At 47.2% G+C, this 24,216-nt stretch overlaps 1 long non-coding RNA gene across 1 annotated transcript in view; it reads right to left on the bottom strand.

The window, feature by feature from the left end:
* Nucleotides 1-3,687: 3,687 nt before the first annotated feature.
* Nucleotides 3,688-24,216, bottom strand: part of LOC144695853 (uncharacterized) — a 36,999-nt gene continuing 16,470 nt past the window's right edge. Inside the window, exon 3 of the long non-coding RNA XR_013580022.1 lies at nt 3,688-4,025. This is a non-coding gene — a long non-coding RNA (uncharacterized LOC144695853). The remainder of the gene's footprint in view (nt 4,026-24,216) is intronic.

Below are 24,216 nucleotides of genomic sequence, written 5' to 3'. Positions count from 1 at the left end.
GGCCAGGGGAAGGGTTTCCGGAATTGAAGGTGTTCCGTGGGGAAGGGGTCCGGAGGGGTGATGGGGTTCCAGGGCATAGGAGTCTGGAGGGGGCGGGATGAATGTGCAATGGAGGGGTCTGATGGGTCCATGACTGCCTCCAGGGGAGTGAGCTAAGGGTGGGCATAGTATGAGGGAATGGTGAGAATGACTGAGGACAGAGTGAGGTGGTAGGGAGGGAGTGTGAGGGCTCGACGGTAGTGGTAGAAGTGAAGGAGAGGGTGTTTGGTGGGGACTCGGAGGCAGACATGGACTCCAGGGGTGGGAAGGAGGATGGCCAGGCAGGTGAATGTGGATGGGGGTGGGATTTTCGGGAAGGATGAGAACATGCACGTTCACTGGGACATCGCCTGAAGGCAAAGGGTTGTGGCTGGTAGGTCACTGAGGGGACGTGGAAGGTGATGCCCCGGGTGGGTCAACAGTGATGGGGAAATGAACTGGGTGAGTGGGGGAGAGCAAAGCACGAAACTAAAACCAAATTAGCGCCATGCTGTCTAAATCAAAAGTGAAATGAAAGTTGTCGTGGGCGAGACTGGGAGTGTGATCAGTGGGTGGGCAGAGATGCAGGTCGGCTCAGATGGACACTGAAAGCGAACCACAGCAGGTAGCAATGAAAATGCTCAGGACATTGAGGTGAATCTGTTTTGTGAAGAGTCTGCGTGTGTGGGAGTGTGCTTGCTCGAGGCTCTGAAAGGCCCTGACACACACACGCAGTCCTCCCTCCAGAATCACTCATTGCCCAGCTGCTCCCTCTGCGGTGACAGAGGATGAGGTTGAGGGATCACAGGGAAAGAGGAGTCGGAGAGGGAGGACAGCCTTTGAGGTTCCTGAGTGGATGACCCTGGGGTGTCCAGCTGCCGCTCCTCCTCTCTTCGGGTGTCTGGGGGCCCCGGCCTGACTCCTTGAGGGGAAGGAGCACCTGGAGGGACATCGAGGTGCCCCATTTCCCTCTAGCGTTGCCACTGCAGGAGGTCACCCATGACTCCCATGATGGAGTGCAGGTTTGCACACACCGCTGCGTTCTGCTGGACCAGGGTCTCCATGGCACCCACCATCCTCTCCATGGAGACCTCCATACGTGTACATGTGGGCACCACTTCATCAGAGAACAGGCGGACGCACTCCTCAGACTCACGTGCCACTCTGTTGAGGGCTTCCAACAGCTCTGTGTGATGTTCCCCTGCCTCCTGCTGACTCTCCATGATGAGCTGGAAGGCTAAATCCAGAGTTTCGTCATCTGACTCGGACCTCACAGATGCCTCTTCTCCAGCAGTCCTCCGGGTGCCGGGGAGCTTGCGCGAACCTGCCTCTTCCTGCTGTGGACATGTGTCCGTGCGGTGACCACCAGATTGTGAACCCGAGCCTGCTCTAGATCTAGGTCCCACCGGGGTGTGTGTCTCTGCGCTGGTGGAGGGTGTGGGTAAGCGCTGTGATGGGTCTTCCAGGCTGCTTATTTCCAGCTCTTCAATGGAGGAGGTGTCCTCTTGGCTGGACGTGAGTTCCTGGATGGGGCTAAGGGACTGACTGGCTGAGGGTGTCTGGCTTGGCAGAGGTCCCTGTGAACCAAATTAGAGATAATTAGTGCATGGCAGCAGAGACAAAAGCAGGAGAGAGAGCACTTACAGTTGTGTTGAGAGAGGGATGATGTGGTGCAGGATCCTCACAAGGGTATTCGCTGCCGACGTCACCATCATCGCAGGCACAGTCCAGTCAGCATGATGCACGCTCCTCAAAGTGAGTGAGGGGCCCAATGTGGGTCACACTACCCCTGTCTAGACCTCTCTCTGCTGATGTGAGCCAGCTTCTCCTGCATGGGAACAGATGGAGAGAGTGGGAGCAGGACACATGGCACTGTGTGGAACGTTTGTGTGGTGAGCGGAGCCATAGATGGGATGAGGACATGAGCTCCAGAGGATATAAGCCTGATGGAGATGTGAGGATGTATGAGAGACTTAGTGGTGTTATCCCTTGAGGTGTGAAATCCCTGTGGGTGTGTGATGGGTTTGTGGGTGTGTGTGTTGAGAGTGATGAGGAGAGCGACTTACCCTGGCGGTACAGATGAGACCATTCATCCTGTAGCGGCACTGGGTGGCTGTCCTCTTTTGCAGGGCATTGGCACTGACCACCACTGCCACCACCTCTAATGATGGATTGGTGATGCCGCTGCCCCTCCTGTGGCCAGAGCGGGAGTAGAGGACATCGCACAGCATCCAAAAGGTGCTCAAGGAACGTGTCACTGAAGCATTGGCTGAAATCTTTTTGCCATTTGAGCCATCCTGTCTTCCATGCAGCAGTCCTGTGAAGCACTGAGAGGTGTACAAGCAGCTGCACTTTAAATATAGCACCCAGCGTGATGAAGCAGCGAGGTGATGGTGTGGTAGGTAAATGAGGGCCCACCCGCCATGGAAATGGCGTGTTCCCCGGAAATGCATAGTTAACGTGGTGGGTTTGGGACGATATGGCATGAAAAGTGCCATTGCAGCCGGCTGGTAAAAATCTGGGACAATTCCGTCCAATGACAAGAGCAGCTGTGTTTACAGTGGTTAGACTGCTTGTCTCCAATGTCCCAAGAGGTTGTTGATAATGTTGGATTGCTTTGACCTGGCCACTTACTTCCAAGGTAAAAGAGGATTGGTGTCTCAAGGACAGCTAATCAGTATTTCCACCTGTATACAAGTCCCATGTGATTCACATTGTTATGGAGATAAAAACATTTCCCATCTCAAAGCCTAAGAAATTCCTGAAAACTCACAAACACAAGCAGTTTGGCAGGATCCAGGAGAGAGGGAGAAGCCATAGGTCAAAAGTCTCAATGGTTCACCACACAGGAATGTGGGTGGGATTTTGCACTCAGATTGAGAAGACCAAATTTGTGAGAATTTGAAATGAGGTTGGGAAAATTTGCTGAGCTTGCACTAAAGGAAAACACTTCTGTGGTTAAAAGTTACCAATGGAAAGGAATGGAAGAAAAGTCCTGGGAGCCAAGAATCACTATGGACTTGGTCTGGGAAAATTGGATGTCTACTTACAAGATAGTGGAGTGGGTTTTTTGGTTATATTAAAAGCAAAGGAGAAAGTCCTGTTTAGTAGTTTATGGTATAAAGTTACCTGCAAAAATAATGTTTAGTCAATAGTGCCATTGGTCTGTTTTTTTTACAGTACAAGTCTTAAAATATGACACCTTGTCTTGTCATCTTTTCAACTATCAACTGGAAGCTTGAATTGTGATTTTTAGATGTTACCATTCTCCTCAGAGATTTTAACATCTGAGTGAGGATAGTTATATTAAATGCATATATGCCTATTTCTACCTATCTTTATGCCTATCTTTCCACATGTATCTACTTACCTTATTGTTATAACACTTCTATCTGTATAAGGTAGTTATAATCTAACAAAACCTGTGCAACCCAAATCTGTTCCATGGTCGTGCATTATTTAGCATCTCGGATACAGTGGCAAAACAATCTTAAACTGTGGTATACTCCTTGAAATGGACAAGTAAATTCTGCTCTGATAAGTTCTTACACTAAAGCAATTAAATTCTGATTGGTCTTAGCCTGTGTTTTAATATAATCAAATATAGTGCATCTTAGCAACAGCACAATACTTTGTGCGTTAGAAACTGCAACACTGTAATGAATGCATAGTGCAAAACACTACACGTGATACAGGTATACATTAAAAAATAAACAAATGCAATCTAAGGTGTTCTAGTAACTGCTAACATGATGTGAAATCAGCTACCTTTATTGTATATTTAAGAATTGAAGTAAAATCGTTTGTGCACAACATATCAGTTTGAAAACTGCTGTTATTTTATACATTAACAAATTGATATTTACCAGATTTCTTAGTGGTGAGATTCAAGGCTGAGCCATTTGTTCCTCCTGCATCTGTTGTTGCCATGACTTGCACCACATAATCAGTGGCAGCCAGGAGGCCAGTCAGCGTGTATCTCCTTTCCAACGCATTGCTCACAATATCTAAACATATCAAATGAAGCAAAATTATATGGAAGTTACATAGAAATTTGACAAATCCCAGGTGAAACGTAAGTAACACTGAAAGCTTTGTTTTTTATCTTTGTGTTTGATTGACTGCCACCTCTCTTCAAAAAAATGCCCTCTTGGAAGAAGTATGGTTCTGTCCTCCGACAGGATTTCCGACTGTCTCTTCTGCCCTGCTCACCTTCATTGCTTTCCATTTCTCTCCTGGTGTTTGACAAGGTGTTTACTAAAACCCGCTTTCACAGCCATATCTCCTTTCTCAGTGACTGTCTCCGTCTCCGACTCACCCCACGTGGATTTCAACTGAAATTCCATCCCTCTTGTTTCGAACCCACCCAGGATTACAGGTATCTCCGGGACATAAAACGTTTCTCGGACTGCTGTTCCCGTCGCATTCTGAGATCCACACTCAGTGCCATGCGCCGCCATATGAACACACTCGACCTCTCCCTCCAGCAGCACCGCCGCACCCTTTTTCAAAGCTGCGCGTGCCCCCAGTTTCATTTTATTCTTCGCCTCATCCGTCGCCTCAACAAGAAACTTTTTCTCTTTCTCTCAAGTGCTAAGGAACGCAAGCTCCAACAACTCATCGACTCCAACACCCATCGGGGACCCTCCACCCCTGCTTGTCCCTCCGTCCTCACCCCATCTTCCAATCCCAGCCCCAGCCGCGTATTCACTATACCCCCTGACCTTCCCCTCTCCGATGCTGAATGTTCAGTGCTCAGCAAAGGACTTAGTTTCATACCCTTACGCCCTCATCTCAATGAATTTCGGGCTCGGCATGATGCTGAACTCTTCTTCCGCCGTCTTCGTCTCCGTGCTCACTTCTTTGGGCAGGAGTCCTCTCCCCGTTCAACGGATCCTTTTACCCACCTCCAATATTCTCCCTCCACTTGGACCCCTCCCTCTGGATTCTTACCTTCTCTTGATCTTTTCATTGAGAACTGTCGGCGTGACATTAGCCGTCTCAATTTCTCTGCTCCTCTCACCCATTCTAATCTGTCTCTCTCTGAACTCACTGCACTCCGTTCTCTCAGGTCCAACCCCAATATTGTCATCAAACCCGCTGACAAGGGTGGTACTGTTGTTGTCTGGCGCATTGACCTCTACCTCGCGGAGGCTGAGCGTCAACTCGCAGACGTTTCCTCCTACCTCTCCCTGGACCATGACCCCACCACAGAACATCAAGCCATTGTTTCCAGGACTGTCACTGACCTCATCTCCTCTGGAGATCTTCCTCCCACAGCTTCCAACTTGATAGTCGCCCAACCTCGGACGGCCCGCTTCTACCTCCTACCCAAAATCCACAAACAGAACTGTCCTGGCAGACCGATCGTGTCAGCCTGTTCCTGCCCCACGGAACTCATTTCTCGTTATCTTGACTCCCTTCTCTCTCCCCCTGTCCAGTCCCTTCCCACCTACATCCGTGATTCCTCTGACACCTTACGTCACATCAACAATTTCCAGTTCCCTGGCCCCAACCGCTTCCTCTTCACCATGGATGTCCAATCCCTCTATACCTCCATCCCCCACCAGGATGGTCTGAGGGCCCTTAGCTTCTTCCTTGAACAGAGGCCCCAACAATCCCCAGCCACCACTACTCTCCTCCGTTTGGCTGAACTTGTTCTCACACTGAACAATTTCTCCTTTAACTCCTCTCACTTCCTCCAAATAAAAGGTGTGGCTATGGGTACCCGCATGGGCCCCAGCTATGCCTGTCTCTTTATGGGGTATGTGGAACATTCCTTGTTCCAGTCCTACTCCGGCCCCCTCCTACAACTCTTTCTCCGGTACATCGATGATTACTTCGGTGCTGCTTCATGCTCTGGTCGGGACCTGGAAAAATTTATTAATTTTGCTTCCAATCTCCACCCCTCCATCATCTTCACATGGTCCATCTCTGACAATTCTCTTCCCTTCCTTGACCTCTCTGTCTCAATTTCTGATGATAGACTGTCCACCAATACCCATTACAAGCCTACCGACTCCCACAGCTACCTCGACTACAGCTCCTCACACCCCGCTTCCTGTAAAGACTCCATCCCATTCTCTCAGTTCCTTCGCCTCCGTCGCATCTGTTCTGATGACGCTACCTTCAAAAACAGCTCCTCTGACATGTCCTCCTTCTTCCTTAACCGAGGTTTTCCATCCACGGTCGTTGACAGGGCCCTCAACCGTGTCCGGCCCATATCCCGCGCATCCTCCCTCACGCCTTCTCCTCCTTCCCAGAAACATGATAGGGTCCCCCTTGTCCTCACTTATCACCCCACCAGCCTCCGCATTCAAAGGATCATCCTCCGCCATTTCCGCCAACTCCAGCATGATGCCACCACCAAACACATCTTCCCTTCACCCCCCTTGACGGCATTCCGTAGGGATCCTTCCCTCCGGGACACCCTGGTCCACTCCTCCATCACCCCCTACTCCTCAACCCCCACTTATGGCACCTCCCCATGCCCACGCAGAAGATGCAACACCTGCCCCTTCACTTCCTCTCTCCTCACAGTCCAAGGGCCCAAACACTCCTTTCAAGTGAAGCAGCATTTCACTTGCATTTCCCCTAACTTAGTCTACTGCATTCGTTGCTCCCAATGCGGTCTCCTCTACATTGGAGAGACCAAACGCAAACTGGGCGACCGTTTTGCGGAACACCTGCGGTCTGTCCGCAAGAAAGACCCAAACCTCCCTGTCGCTTGCCATTTTAACACTCCACCCTGTTCTCTTGCCCACATGTCTGTCCTTGGCTTGCTGCATTGTTCCAGTGAAGCCCAACGCAAACTGGAGGAACAGCACCTCATCTTCCGACTAGGCACTTTACAGCCTTCTGGGCTGAATATTGAATTCAACAACTTTAGATCTTAAACCCCCCTCCCCCCATCCCCACCCCGTTTCTTTTCCCCCCCCACCCGCCTTTTTTTTCAATAATTTATATAGATTCCTCTTTCCCCACCTATTTCCATTATTTTTAAATCTAAAACTAAAACCTTTAGTCTTTCCACCCCACCCCCACTAGAGCTGTACTTTGAATATCCTGTCTTGCATTCTTAATTAGCACTTTTCTCAGACAAAGACCACCACCTTCAACACCTCTTTGACCCTTTTGTCTCTGACATCTTTTGATTATCTGCTCACACCACACCCTCAATGTGTCTCTTCCCCCCCACCCACCTTAAACCAATTTATATTTCTCCCTTGTTGAAACTATGCTTCAGTTCTGCTGAAGGGCCATGAGGGCTCGAAACGTTGACTGATTTCTTCTCCGCCGATGCTGCCAGACTTGCTGAGTTTTTCCAGGTAATTCTGTTTTTATTTTGTACTGAAAGAGCAGAGACTGTCTGAAAGAAACTGATAACCATTGGACTTTGGGAGAACCAGCAGTAAAACCTCACTGAATGGCTCATATAGAGCATCAACCCTGGGGTAATTCGCTCAAGAGTAGGAACTTTCACCCCAATTCTCATCAGGGTCTGAGGGCTCTGCTTCATCCTTGAACAGAGGCCTGAACAATCCCCATCCATCACCACTCTTCTCTGCCTGGCTGAACTTCTTCTCTCATTAAATAATTTCTCTTTTAACTTGTCTTTAGGGCATGGGCCTTAGTTATGCTTGTCTTTTGGTGGGGTATGTGGAACATTCTTTGTTCCAGTCCTACTCAGACCCCCTCCCAGAACTCTTTATCTGGTACGTCAATGACTATATTAGTACCGCTTCCTGCTATCGCCCAGAACTGGAAAAATTAATCAATTTTGAGTTCAATTTCCACCCCTCTCTCACCTTCACATGGTCCATCCCTGACTCTTCCGTTCCCTTCCTTGACTTCTCTGTCTCCATTTCTGGGGATAGACTGTTTACTAATATTCATTACAAACCCATTGACTCCCATAGCAACCCTCCCAAACCCTGCTTCCTGTAAGGGTTTCATTCCATTCTTCTGGTTTCTCCATCTCCATCGCATCTGTTCTGATGATGCTTCCTTCCAGAATGGCGCTTCTGACAAGTCTTCCTTTTTCCTCAACCGAGGTTTCTCCCCACTGTGGTTGACAGGGGCCTCAACTGTGTCTGACCTATGCCCCGCACTTCTGTCTTCACCCCTTCCTTCTTTCCCAGAACCATCATAGGGTCCCCCTTGTCCTCACTTTCCACTTCATCAGCCTTTGCATTCAAAGGATCATCCTCCACCATTTCCACCAACTTCAGCATCATGCCACCACCAAACACATCTTCCCTTCACCGCCTCCCATCAGCATTCTGTAGGGATTGTTCCCTCCATGACCCCCTATCACCCTCTATCACCCCAAAACCCCATCCCCTTCCCACGGCACCTTCCCATGCTATTGCAGGAGGTGTAACACCTGCCCCTTTATCTCCTCTCTCCTCATAGTCCAAGGCCCCAAACACTCCTTCCAGGTGAAGCAGTGATTTACTTGTACTTCTTTCAATTTAGCCTATTGTACTTGCTACTCACAATGTGGTCTGCTCTACATTGGGGTCACTAAACGCAGACTGGGTGATCAATTTGTGGAACACCTCCGCTCAGTCCACAGGCATGACCCCGACCTCCAGTTAACTTGCCATTTAAACTCTCCACCTTGCTCTCAGGCTCATTGTTCTATTCTTGGCCTGCTGCAATGTTCCAGTGAAGCCCAACGCAAACTGGAGGAACAGCGCCTCATCTTCTGATTAGGCACTTTACAGCCTTCTGAACTTAACATTGAGTTCAACAACTTCAGACCATGAGCCCTGTCCTCCATTTTGTTTTTTTTCCCCTATTACCAATCTGTATGTTCTCATGTTTTGCTTTCTGACAGCACTGACCTTTATTCTGCTAATAACATCTACTCTAGACCAATGCTTTGTTCCTTCACTATGACCATAATAACTCTCTTTTGTTCCATAATATATTTGTCATTTAACCTCCCCTCTCTCTAACCTACTCCTGACCTTCCCTTTTGCTCCACCTGACCCTGCCCTCTTTTTCAACAACATACAACCCATCACATTTCTGCCTCTTTTCAGTTCCAAAGAAGAGTCATACAGACTCAGAATATTAGTTCTTTCTCTCTCCATAGCGGCTGTCAGACCTGCTTGATTTTTCCCAGAATTGTCTGTTTTTATTTCACCATAGAGCCTATATAAGAAATGATGTTGCAGACATTTATAATACTATATCTCCAACATCAAAGGACTGAACAAGCATAACTCATAGAAAAGGAGTGGGCAAGGCACAGAGGAAGTAGGAGAGTGGGAATTGGAGATGGTAAGAGGGAGAGTGAAAGGGATTTTGAGAGGGGGAGAGCGAGATTAAGAGGAAGAGGGAGTAAGACAGGATGAGAGGGACTGGGGAAGGGACAAGGGCAGAGATAGGGAGAAAGATAGGGACAATGGGATGGGAAGATGTAGATAAAAACAAAAAGCTAAAAGCTACTGCGGATGCTGGAAATCCAAAACAAAAACAGAATTACCTGGAAAAACTCAGCAGGTCTGGCAGCATCGGCGGAGAAGAAATCAGTTAACGTTTCGAGCCTTCACGACCCTTCGGCAGAACTGAAGCATAGTTAGGAGAAAGGAGAAATATAAGCTGGTTTAAGGTGGGGTGGGGGGGAGAGAGAAGTTGAGGGTGTGGTGATTGTGGAGATAAGCAAGCAGTGATAGGAGCAGATAATCAAAAGATGTCACAGACAAAAGGATCAAAGAGGTGTTGAAGGTGGTGATAATTGTCTAAGAAAAGTGCTAATTAAGAATGGAAGACAGGACACTCAAAGTACAGCTCTAGTGGGGGTGGGGTGGAAAGACTAACAAGGTTTTAGTTTTAGATTTAAAAATAATGGAAATAGGTGGGGAAAGAAGAATCTATATAAATTATTGAAAAAAAAGGGGAGGGGGGAGAAACGGGGTGGGGATGGGGGAAGGGGGAGTTTAAGATCTAAAGTTGTTGAATTCAATATTCAGCCCGGAAGGCTGTAAAGTGCCTAGTCGGAAGATGAGGTGCTGTTCCTCCAGTTTGTGTTGGGCTTCACTGGAACAATGCAGCAAGCCAAGGACAGACATGTGGGCAAGAGAACAGGGTGGAGTGTTAAAATGGCAAGCGACAGGGAGGTTTGGGTCTTTCTTGCAGACAGACCGCAGGTGTTCTGCAAAACGGTCGCCCAGTTTGCGTTTGGTCTCTCCAGTGTAGAGGAGACCGCATTGGGAGCAACGAATGCAGTAGACTAAGTTAGGGGAAATGCAAGTGAAATGCTGCTTCACTTGAAAGGAGTGTTTGGGCCCTTGGACGGTGAGGAGAGAGGAAATGAAGGGGCAGGTGTTGCATCTTCTGCGTGGGCATGGGGAGGTGCCATAGGTGGGGGTTGAGGAGTAGGGGGTGATGGAGGAGTGGACCAGGGTGTCCCGGAGGGAACGATCCCTACGGAATGCCGTCAGGGGGGGTGAAGGGAAGATGTGTTTGGTGGTGGCATCATGCTGGAGTTGGCGGAAATGGCGGAGGATGATCCTTTGAATGCGGAGGCTGGTGGGGTGATAAGTGAGGACAAGGGGGACCCTATCATGTTTCTGGGAAGGAGGAGAAGGCGTGAGGGAGGATGCGTGGGATATGGGCCGGACACGGTTGAGGGCCCTGTCAACGACCGTGGATGGAAAACCTCGGTTAAGGAAGAAGAAGGACATGTCAGAGGAGCTGTTTTTGAAGGTAGCGTCATCAGAACAGATGAGATGGAGGCGAAGGAACTGAGAGAATGGGATGGAGTCTTTACAGGAAGCGGGGTGTGAGGAACTGTAGTCGAGGTAGCTGTGGGAGTCGGTAGGCTTGTAATGGATATTGGTGGACAGTCTATCATCAGAAATTGAGACAGAGAGGTCAAGGAAGGGAAGAGAAGTGTCAGAGATAGACCATGTGAAAATGATGGAGGGGTGGAGATTGGAAGCAAAATTAATAAATTTTTCCAGGTCCCGACCAGAGCATGAAGCAGCACCGAAGTAATCATCGATGTACCGGAGAAAGAGTTGTGGGAGGGGGCCGGAGTAGGACTGGAACAAGGAATGTTCCACATACCCCATAAAGAGACAGGCATAGCTGGGGCCCATGCGGGTACCCATAGCCACACCTTTTATTTGGAGGAAGTGAGAGGAGTTAAAGGAGAAATTGTTCAGTGTGAGAACAAGTTCAGCCAGACGGAGGAGAGTAGTGGTGGATGGGGATTGTTGGGGCCTCTGTTCAAGGAAGAAGCTAAGGGCCCTCAGACCATCCTGGTGGGGGATGGAGGTGTAGAGGGATTGGACATCCATGGTGAAGAGGAAGCGGTTGGGGCCAGGGAACTGGAAATTGTTGATGTGACGTAAGGTGTCAGAGGAATCACGGATGTAGCTGGGAAGGGACTGGACAAGGGGAGAGAGAAGGGAGCCAGGATAACGAGAAATGAGTTCCGTGGGGCAGGAACAGGCTGAAGAGTCAGTCAGAACAGGGAAAGTCACAGAGGGAGTAATTGGGAAGGGAAGAGGGAAATGGCATAATTAATATGGAATGTGGATAATTAACAAGGAGTGTAGTTAAATATGGATAATTGGCATGCTTTAAGGAAATCAACATGGACAGTGAATAATGAAGATGGATTGTGAATAAGTAACAACCATTATGGATAATTGAAATTGACATGCACAGGGAATAACTTAAATGAGAGCAGAGAGAGCAAGTCTAAGCGGAAATAGTGTGAGAGGCCAACAGGTAAAACAGGGGAAACAGGAGAGAAAGAGAGAGAAAATGAGTGGAACATGGAACACTGAGAAAGAGATTCAACAATGACACCACTGTTGTGGAGAGCGATGATTGGTGAGCAGCAGTCTTTCAGGGGTCTGTTTCTAAGGGGTAAGGGAGTGTCTGGAGTAGGGAGAAAGTGTCAGGCAAGGAGGTAAAAAAAAACACAAAGTGATGTCAGCAGAAGCAAAGGAGCTGATTGGTGACTATCTGGTGAATGTGGTTTTTTTAATCAGATCAATTTAGTGACAAATTCCTGAAAACTTTATGTGGTCACCCTAATGATGATAACGTGGGTTGAGAGATATACTGGGTGGTGACAGATTGTGGTAGAATACTATTCTGCTGTTGATGATGATGCACAGTGGGTCATTGGATACTTGGTTTTGAGCTGCTAGGTCTGTACAATCAGTTTGTAAAAACAGCTGTTTTGTCTACCTTATCAAAAGCTGTCATAATCTTTTATAGCTCTATCAAATCTTCCTTCAACCTCCTTTGCTGTAAGGAGAACAGTGAGTTATTAATGTGGCAGCACCAGACAACATGATGGAAGGTGTCCTCAGTATAAAGATGGGACTTGGTCTCCACAAGGGCTGTGCCATGATTACTGCATGGCCTCTTTCTCCATGCAGTGTATCAATGTGCCAGCACCTCAAGTGGGTTTGTCTTGTGCATGGGTCTGAACATTTCCAGGAATGGAGATGGATGAATGTTGGGTCCAGTGTCCTTGGTTTGTTGGGATTAAAGGATCTGGGTTGCATGCTTGTTTCCAGTTGACTGAGTTGGTACAGAGACAGAGAAAAACATCCAGAGATTATTGTTAGAATAAACAAATGCTGTTTATTTACAAACTAAACTCTGCAGCTCCACTTGTGTGCTCACTACATAAAACTCTGTCTTCACCCATCAGTGACTAACTCAAGGCCCTTCCACATAGAGGTAGCCCGCACTACTCTGATATCGGATATTAAGATCATGTGACCTTACATTACAATCCTTGTCTTAAAGGTATATTACACATCAAATTACTGTAATGAGTCTGGAACATTTGCTGTCAGGTATGATTCTTTGACGATGACCATTGTTTGACTAGTCTGTGAGACAGTCACCCAATTTTAGCACAAATCCCCAGACGACAATGGCAAAGTCTTAGCAGGGTTGATCGGGCTGGGTCTGCCTTTGGTGTGTCCGGTGCCTGGGGCGTTGCAGAGCGGCCTGTTCTGTTTTATTCTTATATCATTTTCTGTAGTGGTTTGGTACAAACCGATGGCTTGCCAGACAATTTTGGAGGACACTTCAGAGTTAACCATATTGCTGGGGGCCTGGAGTCACTTTCAGGCCAGAACAAGTCAGGATGAGCAAAAACAGATTTCCTTCCCTAAAGAACAGAGAGACCCAGGTGTGTTTTACAACAACCTGGTAGTTTCATGGTCACTGTCACTGAGACTGCCCTCTCATTCCATAAGCATTGGGGGAGCAGTATCTGGCCAGTTTGCTTCAGATGTCAGTCACATTTTTTGTGCAAGGACGGCTTCAGGACAGGGTTGGTTTAATCAATAGTGCATAGGATAAGGAAAACTGAGGTAAGATAGAAAGTAGGGATCCACAGAAGCTGACCGTATCCAACAGATATAATACACTTCTTACCAGTGAGGATAGAGTTAACAGTGTCAGGACAGCCAAAATAAAGAATATTGTACCTTGGAATACACAGATGTCCAAAATGGGGAGTTGCAGTTGTAGAGGATTAAAAAATTAATGGGACAGTTAACATCCTTTCTAAGCCAAATAGAGAATCCCACATGCTATGTTGCCTACCTGTTTTTTTATTCTGTCACGGGATGTGGGTGTCACTGGCTTGGCCAGCAATTTTACTGCCCATCCCGAATTGTCTTTGCGGTGGTGAGCCACCTTCTAGAACCGCTGCAGTCCGTGTGGTGTAGGTACACCCACAGTGCTGTTAGGGAGGGAGTCCCAGGATTTTCACTCAGTGACAGTGAAGGAACGGCGACATATTTCCAAGTCAAGATGGTGAGTGACTTGGAGGGGGGTCTCCAGGTGGTGGTGTTCCCATGTATCTGCTGCCTTTGTCCTTCTAGATGGTAGTGGTCATGGGTTTGGAAGGTACTGTCTAAGGAGCCTTGGTGAATTCCTGCTGTGCATCTTGAAGATGGTACACACTGCTGCTACTGTGCGTTGGTGGTGAAGGGACTGAATGTTTGTGCATGTGGTGCCAATCAAGTGGGCATCTTTGTCCTGGATGGTGTTGAGCTTCTTGAGTGTTGTTGGCGCTGCACTCATCCAGGCAAGTGGAGAGTATGTCATCACATTCCTGACTTGTGCCTTGTGGATGGTGGACAGGCTTTGGAGAGTGAGCAGGTGAGATACGCGTCACAGAATTCCTAGCCTCTACCTGCTCTTGTAGCCACAGTATTTATATGGCTAGTCCAGTTCAGTTTCTGGTCAATGGTAAGCCCCAGGATGTTCATAGTGGAGGATTCAGTGATGGTAATGCCATTGGACATCAAGGGGTGATGGTTAGATTCTCTCTTGTTGGAGATGGTCATTTCCTGACACCTGTGTGGTGTGAATGTTACTTGCCACTTGTCAGCCCAAGCCTGGATATTGCTGAGTTCTTGCTGCATTTGGACATGGACTGCTTCAGTACCTGAGGAGTCACGAATGGTGCTGAACATTGTGCAATCATCAGCAAACATCTCCACTTCTAGCCTCATGATGGAGGGAAGGTCATTGATGAAGCAGCTGAAGATGGATGGGCTGAGGACACTACCCTGAGGAACTTCTGCAGTGATGTCCTGGAGCTGAGATGACTGACCTCCAACAACCACAACCATCTTCCTTTGTGCTAGGTATGACTCTAACTGATGGAGAATTGTCCCTCTGATTCCCATTGATACCAGTTTTGCTAGGGCTCCTTGGTGCCACATTCGGTCAAATGCTGCCTCGATGTCAGGGGCAGTCACTCTTACTTCACCTCGGGAGTTCAGCTTTTTTGTCTATGTTTGAAGCAAGGCTGTAATGAGCTCAGGAGCTGAGTGGCCCTGGCAGAGCCCAAACTGAGTGTCAGTGGGCAGATTATTGTTGAGTAAGTGCTGCTTGATAGTACTGTCGATGACACCTTACATCACTTTGTTGATGATCGCGAGTTGGCTGATGGAGTGGTAATTGGCCAGTTGGGATTTGTCCTGCTTTTTGTGTACACGCAATATTTGGCAATTTTCCATGTTGCTGGGTAGATGCCAGTGTTGTAGCTGTGCTGGAACAGCTTGGCTAGGGGCTTGGTAAGTTTTGGAGCACAAGTCTATAGTACTATTGCCAGAATATTTTCAGGGCCATAGTCTTTGCAGTGTCCAATGCCTTCAGCCATTTCTTGGGAGCTTAGAGATCAGATCCATTGGTTGTGGGATTGCTTAGCTCTGTCTAACTATTGCTGCTTTCGTTGTTCGGAATGCAAGTAGTCCTGTGTTGTAGCTCGACCAGATCGATACCTCATTTTTAGGTATGCCTGGTGTCCTCCTGCACTCTCCATTGAAGCTGGCTTGATCACCCGGCTTGATGTTAATGATAGAGTGGGGTATATGCTGGGCAATGAGGTTACAGATTGTAATTGAATACAATCCTGCTGCTGCTGATGGCCCACAGCACCTCATGGATGTCCTTTTTTTTGAGTTACTAGATCTGTTCGAAATCTATCCCATTTAGCATGGCGGTAGTGCCACACAACACGATGGAGGGTATCTCAATGTGAAGGTGGAACTTCGTCTCCAAAAGGACTGTAGGGTCACTGATACTGATACTGATACCGATACTGTCATGGACAAATGCATTTGCAGCAGCCAGGTTGGTGTGGATGAGGTCAAGTAAGTTTTTCCCTCTTGTTGGTTCCCTCATCACCTGCCATAGGCCCAGTCTAGCAGCTACGTCCTTTAGGACTCAGCCAGCTCAGTCAGTATTGGTGCTTCGGAGCCACTCTTGGTGATAGACATTGAAGTTCCCCACCCAGAGAACATTCTTGCCACCCTCAGTGCTTCCTCGAAGTGATGTTCAACAGCCCCGAAAGTGCAAGATGTTTTAGTTGATGGGCAATATGATCGGCGCATTCTTGGAGGTCCGAAGGGCCTGTTCCTGTGCTGTACTTTTCTTTGTTCTTCTTTTGTTCTTTGTTCATTCATCATCAGGAGGGTGGTATGTGGTAATCAGCAGGAGGTTTCCTTGCCCGTATTTGACCTGATGCTATGAGACTTCATGGGGTCCGGAGTCGATGTTGAAGGCCCCCCAGGGCAACTCCCTTCCAACTATATACCACTCTGCCACTATCTCTAATGAGATGGTGATGTCTACGACATTATCTGCACGGTATGATTCCGTGAGGATGACTATGTCAGGATGTTGCTTGACTGGTCTGTGAGACAGCTCTCCCAAATTTTGCACAAGCCCCCAGATGTTGGTAAGAAGGACTTTGCAGAGTCATTGTCCAGTTTTCGAAATGTCCCTCACCTTGGTACCAGGGAAGATAGTGGTGTAGTGGTAATGTCACCAGACTAGTAATCCAGCAGGCCCAGGCTAATGCTCAGGAGATACCGGTTCAAATGCCACCACAGCTCAGTTGATGATAGGTGATCCGTCCGGTTCCATTCCTTTTTGTAGGTTTTTTGGTGGTTTGATACAACTGAGTGACTTTCAGAGGACATTTAAGAGTCAACCTCCCTGGGTCTGGTATCACATTGAAGGACAGCAAAGGACATTAGTGAACCAGATGGATTTTTATGACAATCGACAATGGTTTCATGATGCTATGAGACATGCTACCAAGACTAACTTTTTAATTCCAGGTTTATTAATTGAATTTAAATTCCACCCACCTGCTGTGGTGGGGTTCAAACTGATATCTCCTGAGCGTTAGCCTGGGCTACTGGGTTACTAGCCTGGTGACATTACCATGATGCCACTGCCTCCCCTGGTGCCAAGGTGAAGGACATCTTGAACTGGCTCGAATGGATGCTGGAGAGGGTGTGGGAGGATCCAGATCTTGTGATCCATGTTGGGACTAACAACATAGAGAAGAGAAAGCAAGAGATCCTGCTGCTGACTACCAGGAGCTGTAGGATGTGGTCAACATTTACAGTTGAAGAAGACTTTGACATCAGCTAGAATTCATTGAGTTGAGTTTCAGGTGATCAAAGATGAATAATCAGTCCAATTTGAGCACAAAATGATCTGCTGTGTCTTGTATTGTTGGTGCAGAGGAGGCGCTTGTATCTCTCGACTTGTAACGCTCCTGTTTCCTGTTGGTTAGTGTGATTTTGTTCTGTTTATTGGTGCCTTTGCTGATAAGACTGTACCAGATAGAGAGATCCAGTGCAAGGTTCTCCCATGTCCCAAGGACAATGTTGAAACTCTTCAGTGAGACCTTCAGGGTGTCCTTGAAACATTTTTCTAGCCTCCATGTAAACATTTCCCTCCTATTAGCTCATAGTAGAAGAGCTTTTTGGCAACATATCCTCCCCATCATATATGAGCTCTTTTCAGTAGAGTGTGGATGTTCAGCATGTTGGTCAGGGAGATAATCTCAGTGTTAGGAGCCTTGTCTTGCCTTCTAATCTTGGCTAGTCTCTGCAAGCAGATCATGTGAAAGTAATGCAGCTTATTTGTATGCCTTGAATATCTGTCCACAGCTGGGATTTTCCATGCCCGCCAGTGTCGGGTGTGTTCAGTGGCGTGAGCAGACAGTATGACGCAATCGGTTTCACAACGGTGTGAAAGTTTGCGATCGTCCACTCAGTCAGCCGATGGCGGGCCGCGTTTCCTGTCATTGGACATCGGGAACCTCATTGTAATATATCAGCATATCATTATAAGGCCAGCCCACCGCACTCATCACCCCTGCCGCTGGATCATTTGCCCACATTGGCAGGAAAACACGCCGATGTGCTTCACAACAGCACATAAGCAACGTGCACCTGGCAGGCTGCACTTTCCTCGGGATTTCAAGGTTTGTTTGCCTACCTTGCTTTGGGCAGCACTCGCAGTCATCAGCGCCAGGCTTCACAAACAGCACCACATCAATTTTATGGGGGCCCACGGGCACATCTCTACCTACCAGATCAGCCATATGTGGGTGTCCTTTCAATGGCTGTAGGGCTAGGGCTTTCTTGGGGAAGGGGGAGAAGTGGCCTCAGGCAAGGGAAGAGGCTGCAGGATGAGGGCTGTACTGGGGAAGGAGGGTGCCCCAGAGTGTGTGCGGGGGCACATGTTGATCTGTGCAAGTGGCCTCAAGATGGTGAGGGCTGAGGAGGCAGTCTCCAGAGGAGATGAGGCCAGATGGAGATGTGAGGGTATGTGTGTAAGAATGGGTGGTGATGTCCCTTGAGCTGGCAGTGAGTGAGATGCCAGTAAATGTGTGATGGGCTTGAGTGTGTGAGTTTAGAGTGATGAGATGGCTGCCATACCCTGGCTGCATGGATGAGATCATTCAACCTCTATCTGCATTGGATGGCCAACCTCTTCTGTGCAGCATTGGCACTGATCACCACTGCCATCACCTACCAAGCTGGAGTGGTAATGTCGCTGCCCCTCCTGCAGCCAGATTGGGGGTAAAGGACATCACCGCTGGCCTCCATGCATCCAAAAGGCACTCAAGGGCTGCAGTATCTTACCTTTTGGGGCCCTGTCTTCTTTGCTGCAGCCCTGGATTGGAAGCACTGAGTGTGGCTGTACTTTAAATGTGGTGCCTGGGCTGATGAAGCAGCGAGGTGATGGCGTGGCAGGCGAATCGGAGCCCGCCCACCATGGAAACAGCGTGTATCCCGAGATTGCATAATTAATGCGCCGGGCTTGGGCCGATACGGTGTGAAACCCGCCATCACGGCCGACAGGTAAAACATTGTTTTACCCGCCCACTACCGCACTCAATGCAAATCTGGGATGAGTCCACCCCACATGTCACACAAGAGCCGGAAGGCCAACTGCTCTGAATACATTCAATTTTGTTAAAAGATGAATCCCTCTTCACTCGCAGGCACTGGCCTTAGCTATTCTGATGTGGACTTTGTCATCACTATGAATGACTCTGAAGAGGGTGCTGCCAAGTTAGGTAAATTTGTTGACTGTTTCAAGTCTTTGACATCGACTATAATCACTGGCTTCAGGTATTGCTTTTAGGGCAGGTTGCTTCATGATTTCATTCTTTTTGGCCTTGATGGTGAGACTGAAGCTATGATGTGCAGATGAGAAGCAGTTTGTGCAATGTTGTATTTCTTGTTCTGAACTCGTGTTTAGGGCAAAATGTCACAAACCACACTTCATACACTTTGACATCAGCTTATAGTTTCCACAAATTGAAGACTTTGCCTTCAGTTTGATATCTAATGCAGAAGGCACTTTCACTCACATAGAATTCTTCAGAAAGCATGGGAGAAAGCTCACTGAGCAGGGTAGGAGACAATACACAGCCCTGCCTCACTCCATTTGTGACTGGGAGGGCCAACCCAGGACATGGGCAAGCCTGCCACCGTACCATGACAATGATTTTTTCTGGATTGCCGCATTTTGCCATGATTTCCCATAGGCCCTCAGGATGATATCCCTTGAGTGGCTTTTGTAAAATCAGTAAACATTGAGTACAAATTGAAGTTCTGTTTTCTTGGTATTTTTCCTGGAGCTGATGTGTAGCAAGCACTACGTCAACGGCGTCATAACCTTCATAATGAAACTGGACTGCTTCTCTGGTAGCAGGCTCTGTTCAAGATGCAGTGTCAAGCAAATTAGCAGGGACTCTTTCAAGTATTTCCTCAGCAGTGTGTACTAGGGAACTTTCTCACTGGTTGTGCAAGCTTGACAATTTCTCTTTCTTTTGTAAAGGTAGACAAATTGATTCATCTTTGAATTTCTGAGTTCCAAATTATCTTTTTTGTTAATCTTTCATGGGATGTGTGTGTCGCTGGTGAGCCCAGTATTTTTGTTGCCCATCCCTAATTGCCCTGAGAAGGTGGTGGTGAGCTGCCGCCTTGAGTCCCTGTGGTGTAGGTACACCCACAGTGCTGTTAGGGAGAGAGTTCCAGGATTTTGACCCAGCGTCAGTGGAGGAACGGCGATATAGTTCCAAGTCAAGATGGTGAGTGACTTACATTATCTGGAATAGTTTGGTGAGTTTGTCCATAAGATCTGTGTGTTGTATCCTGCATATTTCACCCACTATTCTATCTGACCCTGGTATATCGCCACGTGGCAGAAGACTGATTGCTTTCATGGTCTCAACGTTGTAGGGGACGTCAGCAAGTGATGTATTTAGTATTGTTTCTGTCTGCATATTTCTCCTGTCCTTTTGCTTCACCAGGGATCCTGCACCATTCTAAGCTCTGATTGGATGCTCTTACAGATATTGCCGAAGGTGGTTTTCTTTGAAGCAGGTTGAATGGTCATCCCTAAGAAGATAGTGTTTCTCATCCACTGGATGTTCTCATCGCATTCATCAAACTGGTCCTGGTGCTTAAGGATGGCGGGTTACAGATGTTCTTGGGTGGTGGAGTGCACCAGATCTCTGAAGGCTATCCAGTCACCATTCACACTTTAAGAGACAAATTTAAGACCGTCCAGCTGAAAATCCAAAGCATCTGATATGGTCTGTCTCACAGAATCTATTTGAATCTTGAAATGTGGAGGATCTTATTGATTTTTCTTTCCCCCGGACATCTCTTGGGTTCAGTATGGATGTTGAGCTTTGAAGCAATGAGTCTGGGTCAGTCTGAAAGGACGTTAGTGAACTAAGTGGTTTTTTACAACAATCAGCAATGGTTTCGTGGTCATCATTAGACTTATATTCCAGATTTTTATTGAATTCAAATTCCACCATCTGCCGTGTTGGGATTCGAACCCCAGTCCCCAGAGCATTACCCTGGGACTCTTGATTATCAGCTCTGCAACAATACCACAATGCCATCACCTCCCTGGATCCCATGAAATCTCATGGCATCAGGTCAAACACTGAGAAGGAACCTCCTGCTGGTTATCATCCTCATGATTGTAAATACATTGTCAGTGCTATCAAGTGGAACTTACTCAGCAATAACCTACTCACTGATGTTCAGATTCATTTCCACCAGGGCCACTAATCTCCTGACCACATTACAGCATTGGTCCAAACATATTCAAAACACCTGAACTCCCACAGTGTGGTGAGAGTGACTGCCCTCAACATCAAGGCAGCATTTGACCGAATGTGGCATCAAGGAGCCCTAGCAAAACTGGAGTCAATGGGAATCAGAAGGAAAACACTCCGCTGGTTGGAGTCATACCGAGCACAAAGGAAGATGGTTGTGGTTGTTGGAGGTCAGTCATCTCAGCTCCAGGACATCACTGCAGGAGTTCCTCAGGGTAGTGTCCAAAGCGCAACCATCTTCAGCTGCTTCATCAATGACCTTCCTTCCATCATAAGGTCAGAAGTAGGGATGTTCGCTGATGATTGCACAATGTTCAGCACCATTTGTGACTCCTCAGATACTAAAGCAGTCCATGTCCAAATGCAGCAAGAACTGGACAATATCCAGGCTTGGGCTGACAAGTGGCAAGTAACATTCGCACCTCACAAGTGCCAGGGGATGACCATCTCCAACAAGACAATCTAATCATCTTGCCATAACATGATCGAATTCTTCATTAGGGTGGGAAGTGAAGTAGTCCAGACCAAAACTAGGGTCCTAAATCTTAACGAAGGAAACTACGAAGGTATGAGGGGTGAGTTGGCTAAGATAGATTGGGGAACTTCACAAAAAGGTTGATGGTGGATAGACAATGGCTAATATTCAAGGAGCGAATGTATGCATTGCAATGCATTTCTTCCTGGCACAAAAACACAACATGAAAAGTGGGCCAACCGTGGCTAACAAAAGAAATTAAGGATATTATTAGATCCAAAGAGGAATCTTATAAAGTTGCTAGAAAATCCTGAGGATTGGGAGCAGTTTAGAATTCAGCAAAGGGGGACAGAGAGATTGATCAAGTATGGAAAAATAGAGTATAAGAGTAAGCTTGCAAGGAACACAAAAGCGGACTGTAAAAGCTTCTATATGTATATAAAAAGAAACAGATTAGTGAAGACAAATCTGGGTCCTTTACAGACTGCAAGGGGAGAATTTATAATGCAGAACAAGGAAATAGCAGGGCAATTAAACAACTACTTTGTTCTGTCTTCATGGAGGAAGACATAAATGACTTCCCAGAAACACTAGGGAACCAAGGGTCTAGTGAGAAGGAGGAATTGAAGGAAATTATTATTTGCAAAAAAATAGTACTGGAGAAATTAATGGGATTGAAAGTTGATAAATCCCCAGGACCTGATAACCTACATCCGAGGGCGTTAAAGGAGGCGACGATGGAAATAATGGGTGCGTTGGTTGTCATATTCCAAAATGCTATAGATTCTGGAACAGTCCCAGCAGGTTGGAGGGTGAAAAATGTAACCCCACTATTTAAAAAAGGAGGGAGGGAGAAAACAGGGAATTACAGGCTGGTTAGCCTAATATCAGTAGTAGGGAAAATGCTACAGTTTATTATAAGGGATGTGATAACAGGACACTTAGACAATATCAATGGAATTAGACAAAATCAACATTGATTTATGAAAAGGAAATCATGTTTGACAAACCTACTAGAGTTTTCTGAGGGCAGAATAGGTAGGGAGAACCAGTGGATGTGGGATATTTGGATTTCCAGAAAGCTTTTAATAAAGTCCCAAATAAGAGGTTAGTGTGTAAAATTAAAGCATACAGGATTGGGGGTAATATATTGGCATGAATTGAGAATTGATTAGCAGACAGGAAACAGAGCGTAGGAATAAATGGGTCTTTTTCATAGCGGCAGGCAATGACTGGTGGGGTTCTTCAGGGACCAGTGCTTGGGCCCCGGCTATTAACAATATATATCAATGATATGGATGAGGGAACCAAATGTAATATTTCCAAGTTTGCTGATGACACAAAACTTGATAGGAATGTGAGTGGTGAGGGGGAGGTTTAGAGGCTTCAAGGCAATTCAAACAAGTTGAGTGAGTGGGCAAGTACATGGCAGATGCAGTACAATGTGGATAAGTGTGAAGTTATACACTTTGGTAGGAAAAACAGAGTATTATTTAAATGGTGATAGATTGGGAAATATTGATGTACAAAGGGTCCTGGGTGTTCTTGTACACCAGTCACTGAAAGCAAGCATGCAGTTAAGAAGGCAAATATTATGTTGGCCTTCATTGAGAGAGGAGTTGAATACAGGAGCAAGGATGTCTTATTGCAGCTGTCCAGGGCCTTGGTGAGACCACACCTGGAGTATTGTGTGCAGTTTTAGTTTCCTTACCTAAGAAAGGATAGACTTGCCATAGAAGGAGTGCAGCGAACGTTCACTAGATTGATTCCTGGGATGGCAGGATTGGCGTATGAGGAGAGTATTTTTTTTATTATTCATTCATGGGATGTGGGCTTTGCTGGCTGGGCCAGCATTTATTGCCCATCCCTAATTGCCCTTGAGAAGGTGGTGGTGAGCTGTCTTTTTGAACCGCTATTAGGAAGGGAGTTCCAGGATTTTGACCCAGCAACAGTGAAGGAACGGCAATATATTTCCAATTCAGGATGGTGAGTGGCTTGGAGGAGAGCTTCCAGGTGGTGGTGTTCCCATCAATCTGCTGCCCTTGTCCTTCTAGATGTTAGTGGTCATGGGTTTGGAAGGTGCTGTCTAAGGAGTCTTGGTGAATTCCTGCAGTGCATCTTGTAGATGGTACACACTGCTGCCACTGTGCGTCGCTGGTGGAGGGAACGAATGTTTGTGGATGTGGCACCAATCAAGCGGGCTGCTTTGTCCTGGATGGTGTCAAGCTTCTTGAGTGTTGTCGGAGCTGCACTCATCCAGGTAAGTAGGGAATATAGAAGCAAATGGGGTCGACTAAGCCTGTATTCACTGGAGTTTAGAGGAATGAGAAGGGATCCCATTGAAACATATAAAATTCTGACATGGCTGGACAGACTGGATGCAGGGATGATGTTTCCTCTGGCCAGGGCATCAAGAACAAGGGGTCACAGACTCAGGATATGGGACAGGATATTTAGGACTGAGACGAGGAGAAACATCTTCACTCAGAGGGTGCTGAGCCTGTATAATTCTCTATCCTGTTTGTCTAATCGGTTTTCCATTTTGGATACTGATGAGGGCAATGAATCCTCAGGGGAGTGTAGCCAGAGCCAAGCCTGTAGCACACGGGCAGCTTAGCTGTACAGTTGGGAGGTGGGGGGCGGGGGGATGTGGGGGCTGGGGAAGAAGGATGGAAGAGCAATAGTGATAGGGGATTCCATAATCAGGGGATCAGACAGGGGTTTCTGCAGCAGTAAACATGACTCCAGGATGGTCTGCTGTCTC

The sequence above is a fragment of the Cetorhinus maximus genome, chromosome 21 (genome assembly GCF_964194155.1).
Source record: "Cetorhinus maximus chromosome 21, sCetMax3.hap1.1, whole genome shotgun sequence".
NCBI classification, from domain to species: domain Eukaryota; kingdom Metazoa; phylum Chordata; class Chondrichthyes; order Lamniformes; family Cetorhinidae; genus Cetorhinus; species Cetorhinus maximus.
This window is presented reverse-complemented; position numbering and strand designations above follow the sequence as displayed.